Genomic DNA, 8225 nt, shown 5'->3' with positions numbered 1-8225 from the left:
GGGTCAGAGGTCTAATCAGAAATCAGTGTATGTGTGTTGTAAATATTCAAGGCTTGTTTGGCTTTTATACATTTAAGTGCTTATAATTTATTAATAATCAGCCTATTGCACATCGTTCCCCTTTTTTATCCTCCATCATGACTCCACATTTAGATTTGGACGATGGAAAGTTTCTTTTTATCAATGTTGAATGTTTGTCTCAGAAACTCATCACAAGGATTAATATTGTTTATCGTTTTAAAATGAGTTTCCTTTGCGTTCAGTGAAATAGGGAGCGTGACGTTCTGTCCGGTTGTAAAATCTCTTTGGGATAATGGGAAGGGGAAGAGTTTGGGTGTGAGGGCATCGCCACACTTTTGTTTGTGCATTTTCTCTCCTTAACTCGAGGCGGTCTGTGTAAAGTGAAGGCGTCCGTGGTAGAGACGCCTCACCGGGCAACTCACCTTATGAGGTGTTGTGTTTTTTTTGTTGTAAACGTCACAGTGAATTTATCAGTGACTTCGTTGTGTTCAAGAATATCCCCTCTTGAATCCATTAAATGTAAAATAGACCACATACCTCCCTCCACCCAGTCACAGCAACGTAAAGATTGTCTTTTAAACGAGGTGTGTCTGTCGTTCCTGATGGCAGAGCCGTGTGGTGTGAAACTGATTATAAATCTGTCATCATTTACACAGCTTAGTGTGTAGCTCAGCAGTACACAAATCACAATTGTAAATCTGGGCGTCCGGGTGGTGTAGCAGTCTATTCCATTGCCTACCAACACGGGGATCGCCGGTTCGAATCCCCGTGCTAGCTCCAGCTTGGTCAGGCGTCCCTACAGACACAATTGGCCATGTCTGCTGGTGGGAAGCCGGATGTGGGTATGTGTCCTGGTCGCTGCACTAGCGCTTCCTCTGCTCGGTCGGGGTGCCTGTTCAGGGGGAGGGAGAACTGGGGGGGAATAGCGTGATCCTCACACGCGCTACGTCCCCCTGGTGAAACTCCTCACTGTCAGGTGAAAAACGGCTGGCGACTCCACATGCATCAGAGGAGGCATGTGGTAGTCTGCAGCCCTCCCCGGATCGGCAAAGGGGGTGGAGCAGTAACTGGCACGGCTCGGAAGAGTAGGGTAATTGGCCGGGTCCAATTGGAGAGAAAAGGGGGGAGGGAGGAACAACTGTAAATCTATCCCACCGCCCTTGTTACATATTTTACAAGCAAGGCTCAGCGTTTTCGGTTTTTTTTTTCAAAGCCATCCAGCATGCCTAATTTCGCCACAAGAGGACACGGTTACATAACCTCACACGAACAGGAACAACTTTTGAATCCGTGGAAACATAAAATCTGGGTGAAACTCAGTTTAAACCGATCTGCTCCTTTTAAAAAATCTGGGTATTTTTCAGTGAAAATCCCTAAAAATGGAAAACGCTGAGCCTTGTTCACAAGGAATACAAAACCAGAATCCATTATTGTTTTGTATGAGCTGTTGTAACATTTTAGTTTTATCATTCCATCCATTGCCTCGTAGTCGGTCACATTTAAACCGCCTAACGATTTTACCACATGCCGTTTTCTCATATTATGATGTTTGTTTTTCCAGATAAAGGTGAAGTTTGTTTGATTAATTGATTTAATCAAATTGTCGGGAATGGCTGTCGACAAAGCTGGGTACAAAATGCGAGACAGTGTTTCAATTTTAGCAATAACACCATGTCGGAAGACGATAAATCCCTCTGTAATCAACAGCTGAGTATCGACTCTCTTTTCTTCATGTGATTGTGACAACACACGTCACGCACACTTGTTCGATATCAGCGCAGGCTGATCTCGCAGCATCTGTGCTGTGATTTAGACTTTTGAATGAAGCGCCTTGTTGTTCTTCCCTCTCTGCCTGCACCCTGGGCCTTGTGTTGTTGATGTTGTATTTTCTGTGTCTGTGTGTACTATATGCATTGTACATGCTATTGTATTTAATAAAATTTGATTAAAAAAAAAAACTCAGTAGTTTGAGAACATCTTTTCAAAAAGCCTCCGAGTGTGTAACTGTGAAAACATTCAGTTTTTATGGTCAAAACTCAACTGAAACCTCACCGGCGTCTGACGATCGAGAGGTGGGTAATAGCCAAACATGAACCAAGATTGATTTCTCTTGCGGGTCTAAGCCTCTCAAGTCAAGTCAGTGTTATTTGTACAGCCCAATATCACAGATTACAAATTTGCCTCAGGGGGCTTTACAGCAACACAACATCCTGTCCTTAGACCCTCGCATCGGATAAGGAACAACTCCCTAAAAAACTTTTAACGGGGAGAAAAACAGGAAGAAACCTCAGGGAGAGCAGCAGAGGAGGGATCTCTCTCCCAAGACGGACAACATGCAATGGATGTTGTGTTTACACAATTTACACAATACAACACTGAAAGAGGATAACAGAATTATAATGGACTTACAAAATATATGAAGAATATGATGAGGAGGGTGCCAAGCAGCATCCAGGTGGCGACCACCGTCACCATGGAGACCTTGGGGGAGGACAGACTGCACGCACACACAAGGGAGACTCACATCACACCATTCACACACACAAGCGAAAGGAGAAGACATCATTCAGAGAGAGAAAAGACATGTGAGAGAAGAGAACAGTTTGCAATAGTCTATACGCTATAATCTGGTCAGCAGGACAGTGGTTGGTAAATTCACTTGAGACAGAAACCGACCCACCATGCAGTCCAGGTTGTGAAGCGCTCCACTTAAAGGCAACTAATAGTAGGTTAAGTCAAAAAGATGAGTTTTAAGTTTGGATTTAATGACCTCAACAGACTCTGATTGTCTGACGGCAGCAGGCAGGTTATTACACAAGATCGGGACCTGATAGTCTACAGCCTATCCGCAAACGACCAGATCTACATGGTAATTACTATCAAACATGTATTCTAGTTAATGTCGCTCTTTAAACGTTGCAAACTGTCGTAGATCAGCTTTAACGCTCGTGCAGAAGAAAGGGCTCGCTAAGTGTCCAGCGGACACCGGCTGAAACTGAGACGAACAAGCAAAGCCTATTATAACCCGTTATAAATACCTCCACTCGCTGCACGGACGAGGCAGCAGCAACCTGTAAAATAGTGCCATTTAGTGGTGGCGGTTCAAGGGAAGGGATTAATGGACACGGGCATGAGTGGGCTGCCAAAGCGTTCTCCCCCACTGCAGTCTTACGAAGAAGGCATACGACTGATGTTAATGATTAATTTAAGTGGGTGACGTTTGTGAAGCTTCGTGAAGCTCTGGCAACTGCTGCAGCTGAGCACCTTGCAAGTATTTAATGAAGTCAAATTCAAGCTCAAGTTATGAAACAACCGCCCAGTCCACTGATACCCAAAGTTAAGAAGAAGTCAGTAACCTGCCTGCTGCCATCAGACCACCAGTCTGTCGAGTCCTTTAAATCCAAATTTAAAACTCGTCTTTTTGCCTCAGACTACAATTAGTTGCCTTTAAGTGGAGTGCTCCACAACCTGTACTGCATGGTGGGCCAGTTTCTGTCTCAATGAATTTACCAACCACTGTCCTGCCGACCAGATTATAGCGTATTGATTATGACTAATGACTATTGCAAACTGTTCTCTCCTCTCACACGTCTTTTCTCTCTCTCTGAATGATGTCTTCTCCTTTCTCTTCTTCTGTGTGTGAATGGTGTGATGTGAGTCTCCCTTGTGTGCACATGCAGTCTGTCCTCCTCCCAGGTCTCCATGGTGATGATGGTCGCCACCCGGACACTGCTTGGCATCCTCCTCATCACATTTTCTTTTTACATATCTTATAAATCCATATAATTTTGTTATCTTGTTTCAATCTTATATCCTTCTCTCACTAAGACCTGTGAATTTTTTTCATTTTTTTTTTTCATGATGATGCCGGTCGTGTGGCTCGGGTCCTGGGCTGTTGTGGTGGCGTCTGGACACTGCTTGGCATCATCCTCATCATATTCTTCTTATATTTTATTATTCCATTTTAATTCTGTTATCCTCTTTCAGTGTTGTATTGTGTAAATTGTGTAAACACAACATCCATTGCACGTTGTCCATCTTGGGAGAGAGATCCCTCCTCTGTTGCTCTCCCTGAGGTTTCTTCCTATTTTTTCTCCCTGTTAAAACGTTTTTTTTAGGGGGTTGTCCCTTATCCGATGCGAGGGTCTAAGGACAGGATGTTGTTTGCTGTAAAGCGCACTAAGGCAAATTTGTAATTTGTGATTATGGGCTATACAAATAAAATTGACTTGACTATTGTTGTTTTTGTTTAACAAGCCAATGCACAAGCCAGTGCATTCTTAGTGCCGGTCCCAAGCCCGGATAAATGGGGAGGGCTGCAGCAGGAAGGGCATCCGGCGTAAAATCTTTGCCAAATCAAGTATGAGGATCATAAATCAGATTTCCATACCAGATTGGTCAAGGCCCAAGTTACCAACGACTGCCGCCAGTACTGTTGGCCAGCAGGGTGCCGGTAGAAACTATGCTACTGTTGGGCGAAGGAGAAGGAGAGGGGGTAGGCTTGTCCAAAGGGAGCAGGAGAGGGGGGAGTGTGGAGGTGAGAGTCAGAACTTTGAATGTTGGCACTGTGACTGGTAAAGGGAGAGAGCTGGCTGATATGATGGAGAGAAGGAAGGTAGGTATACTGTGTGTGCAAGAGACCAGGTGGAAGGGGAGTAAGGCCAGGAGCACCAGAGGTGGGTTCAAACTCTTCTACCATGGTACAGATGGGAGGAGAAATGGGGTAGGGATAATTCTGAAGGAAGAGTATGTCAAGAGTGTGCTGGAGGTGAAGAGCCTGTCGGACAGTGATGAGTATGAAGCTCGAAATCAAAGGTGTATTGCTGAATGTTATCAGCGCATATGCCCCGCAAGTTGGGTGTGAGATGGAAGAGAAAGAAGAATTCTGGAGTGAGTTCAGAGAGGAGTTAAAACAGGCACTGGGTGGTATTGAAGAGTTGTCGGGTGGCTGGGCAACCACTGCAGAAATAGTGAGGGAGACAGCTAGAAAAGTACTTGATGTGTCATCAGGACAGAGGAAGGAAGACAAGGAGACTTGGTGGTGGAATGAGGAAGTACAGCGAAGTATACAGAGGAAGAGGTTAGCAAAGAAGAAGTGGGATAGTCAGAGAGAGATGACAAAAGCAGACAGGAGTGCAAAGAGATGCAGGGTAAAGTGAAGAGAGAGGTGGCAAAGGCAAAGGAAAAGGTGTACAGTGCGTTGTATGAGAGGTTAGACACTAAGGAAGGAGAAAAGGACTTGTACCGATTGGCTAGACAGAGGGACCAAGCTGGGAAGGATGTGCAGCAAGTTAGGGCGATCAAGGATAGAGATGGAAATGTGCTGACAAGCGAGGAGAGTGTGTTGAGAAGGTGGAAGGAGTACTTTGAGGGGCTGATGAATGAAGAAAATGAGAGAGAGAGAGAGAAGGTTGGATGATGTGGGGATAGTGAATCAGGAAGTGCAGTGGGTTAGCAAGGAGGAAGTGAGGGCAGCTATGACGAGGATGAAGAGTGGAAAGGCAGTTGGTCCTGATGACATACCATGGAGGTGTTTAGGAGAGATGGCAGTGGGGTTTTTAACTAGATTGTTTAACACAATCTTGGAAAGTGAGAGGATGCCTGAGGAGTGGAGAAGAAGCATACTGGTACCGATTTTCAAGAACAAGGGCGATGTGCAGAACTGTAGCAACTACAGAGGTATAAAGTTGATCAGCCACAGCATGAAGATATGGGAAAGAGTAATAGAAGCTAGGTTAAGAGGAGAGGTGATGATTAGCGAGCAGCAGTATGGTTTCATGCCATGAAAGAGATGTGATGTTGCTTTGAGATTGTTGATGGAGAAGTATAGAGAAGGCCAGAAGGAGTTACACTGTGTCTTTGTGGAGTTAGAGAAAGCATATGACAGGGTGCTGAGAGAGGTGGTGTGGTATTGTATGAGGAAGTCGAGAGTTGCAGAGAAGTATGTAAGAGTGGTGCAGGATATGTATGAGGGAAGTGTGACAGTGGTGAGGTGTGCGGTTGGAACGACAGATGGGTTCAAGGTGGATGTGGGATTACATCATGGATCAACTCGGAGCCCTTTGTAATAGTGATGGACAGGTTGACGGACGAAATCAGGCAGGAGTCTCTGTGGACTATGATGTTTGCGGATGACATTGTGATCTGTAGCAAGAGTAGGGTGCAGGTTGAGGAGAGCCTGGAGAGGTGGAGGTATGCACTGGAGAGAAGAGGAGTGAAAGTCAGTAGGCGCAAGACAGAATACCTATGCGTGAATGAGAGGGAGGACAGTGCAATGGTCAGGATGCAAAGAGTGGAGGTGACGAAGGCGTATGAGTTTAAATACTTGGGGTCAACTGTCCAAAGTAGTGCAGAAGAGAGTGCAGGCAGGGTGGAGTGGGTTGAGAAGAGTGTCAGGAGTGATTTGCGACAGAAGGGTACCAGCAAGAGTTAAAGGGAAGGTTTACAAGATGGTAGTGAGACCAGCTATGTTATATGGTTTGGAGACAGTGGCACTGACGAAAAGAGAGGAGGCAGAGCTGGAGGTGGCAAAGTTGAAGATGCTAAGATTTTCATTGGGAGTGACCAAGGACAGGATTAGGAACAAGTGTATTAGAGGGACAGCTCAGGTTGGACGGTTTGGAGACAAAGCAAGAGAGGCAAGATGGAGATGGCTTGGACATATGTGGAGGAGAGATGCTGGGTGTATTGGGAGAAGGATGCTGAATATGGAGCTGCCAGGGAAGCGGAAAAGAGGAGGTTTATGGATGTGGTGAGGGAAGACATGCAGGTGGTTGGTGTGACAGAGGAAGATGCAGAGGACAGGATGAAATGGAAACGGATGATCCGCTGTGGTGACCCCTAATGGGAGCAGTCAAAAGTAGCAGTAGTAGTATTGTTGTTTTTGTTTAAATGTGTCTACATGTTCTGTTCCACAAATTGCCTCTCGGAGGACATTGAAGTTTTCTAAGTCTAAGTCTATAATCCTTACTTCTAAAACATTTACACTTATTTTAGTTTTAGATAACAGCAAGGCCACATTAAGATTTCTTTTGATATCTTGCTGTCATGGTGAACCACTGCTAAATGAATACAGAGGAAACACTGGTGGGTCCCCAATCAAATCAAATTAATGCCCGATGTACCACACACGTAGACACACACATAGACAGCCTCTCTGATGTCCTCAACTCACGGAATCCAAGAGGACTGGGCAAATAAGTAGCAATTAATGCTGCTAATGCTGTGCAAACTGTTGAGTTCCTCCAGCAAACACGGGTTTATCTAATCTCCCTCAAGTGTGGAGATAAACCACTGCACCTCACACCAAGATAGGAAGTCACTGGGAGAAAAATCAAAGAAAGGAGAAAAAAAACCCCAACAGAATTTGAGTTCTGAGTTTCTTTAGTAACACGATTGCAGAGTATGCAAAGTACCAGTGGACAGTGCCTTCCAGTGGAGCTGAGACTGATGAAGTCACTTAGATGAGTGGCGAAATGTTTCCCACTAAACCTTGTGTCCAGATCAACTGTCCAGGATGAACTGATTCAACTTTTCTGGGATTCTTACACCTGCATTATTGAGCATACATCAAGACTTCTACATCACAGAGTACAAAGACCAGCCTGGCATATTTTTGGCTGGATCTGACCTGCAGGCCAGCCCTACAAACACAAATGTCCATGACTGAGTGATGTTCGGAGTGACTGAGTGATGAAGTTACACGATTGGGCCGCTGGATCAGGTGACCAACAACATCATTGACGTTACCTGATTGGTCGGCTGGCCAGCCCTACAACCGCTGTGTCGCGTTCCGGCTTCGATGTGGCCACCGGAATTAATCGAGGCCACTCTAGACAACGCTGGTGATTCCACCAGACGCACTGCAGCTCGTCCCAGAAGCGGCTCTCCACTCTGCACCGCTAAAATACACGCCTAGTCTATTTTTTGACGGAAGCCAGAGCACATCGAGCCAGGCAGGAAGTCAGACACAGGAACGGCAAAGAGCATCCAGTCAATTTTCAAAATAAAACACTCTGTGCAGACTCCTGATCGTATGTCACATCACTATATCAACATTACCACGTAGGCTAACGTGTGGCACCAACTTTGTCAGTAGGTTACAGGACAACAATGTAGGAAATAACAACCATAAACACAATTAAAACAGACAAAAAATAAACCATTTAAGTATTTAGCCTACTTACCCATGGTAGAAGCATAAA

The sequence above is a fragment of the Lampris incognitus genome, chromosome 8, assembly GCF_029633865.1.
Source record: "Lampris incognitus isolate fLamInc1 chromosome 8, fLamInc1.hap2, whole genome shotgun sequence".
Taxonomy (NCBI): domain Eukaryota; kingdom Metazoa; phylum Chordata; class Actinopteri; order Lampriformes; family Lampridae; genus Lampris; species Lampris incognitus.
Note: the sequence above shows the minus strand (reverse complement) of the source record.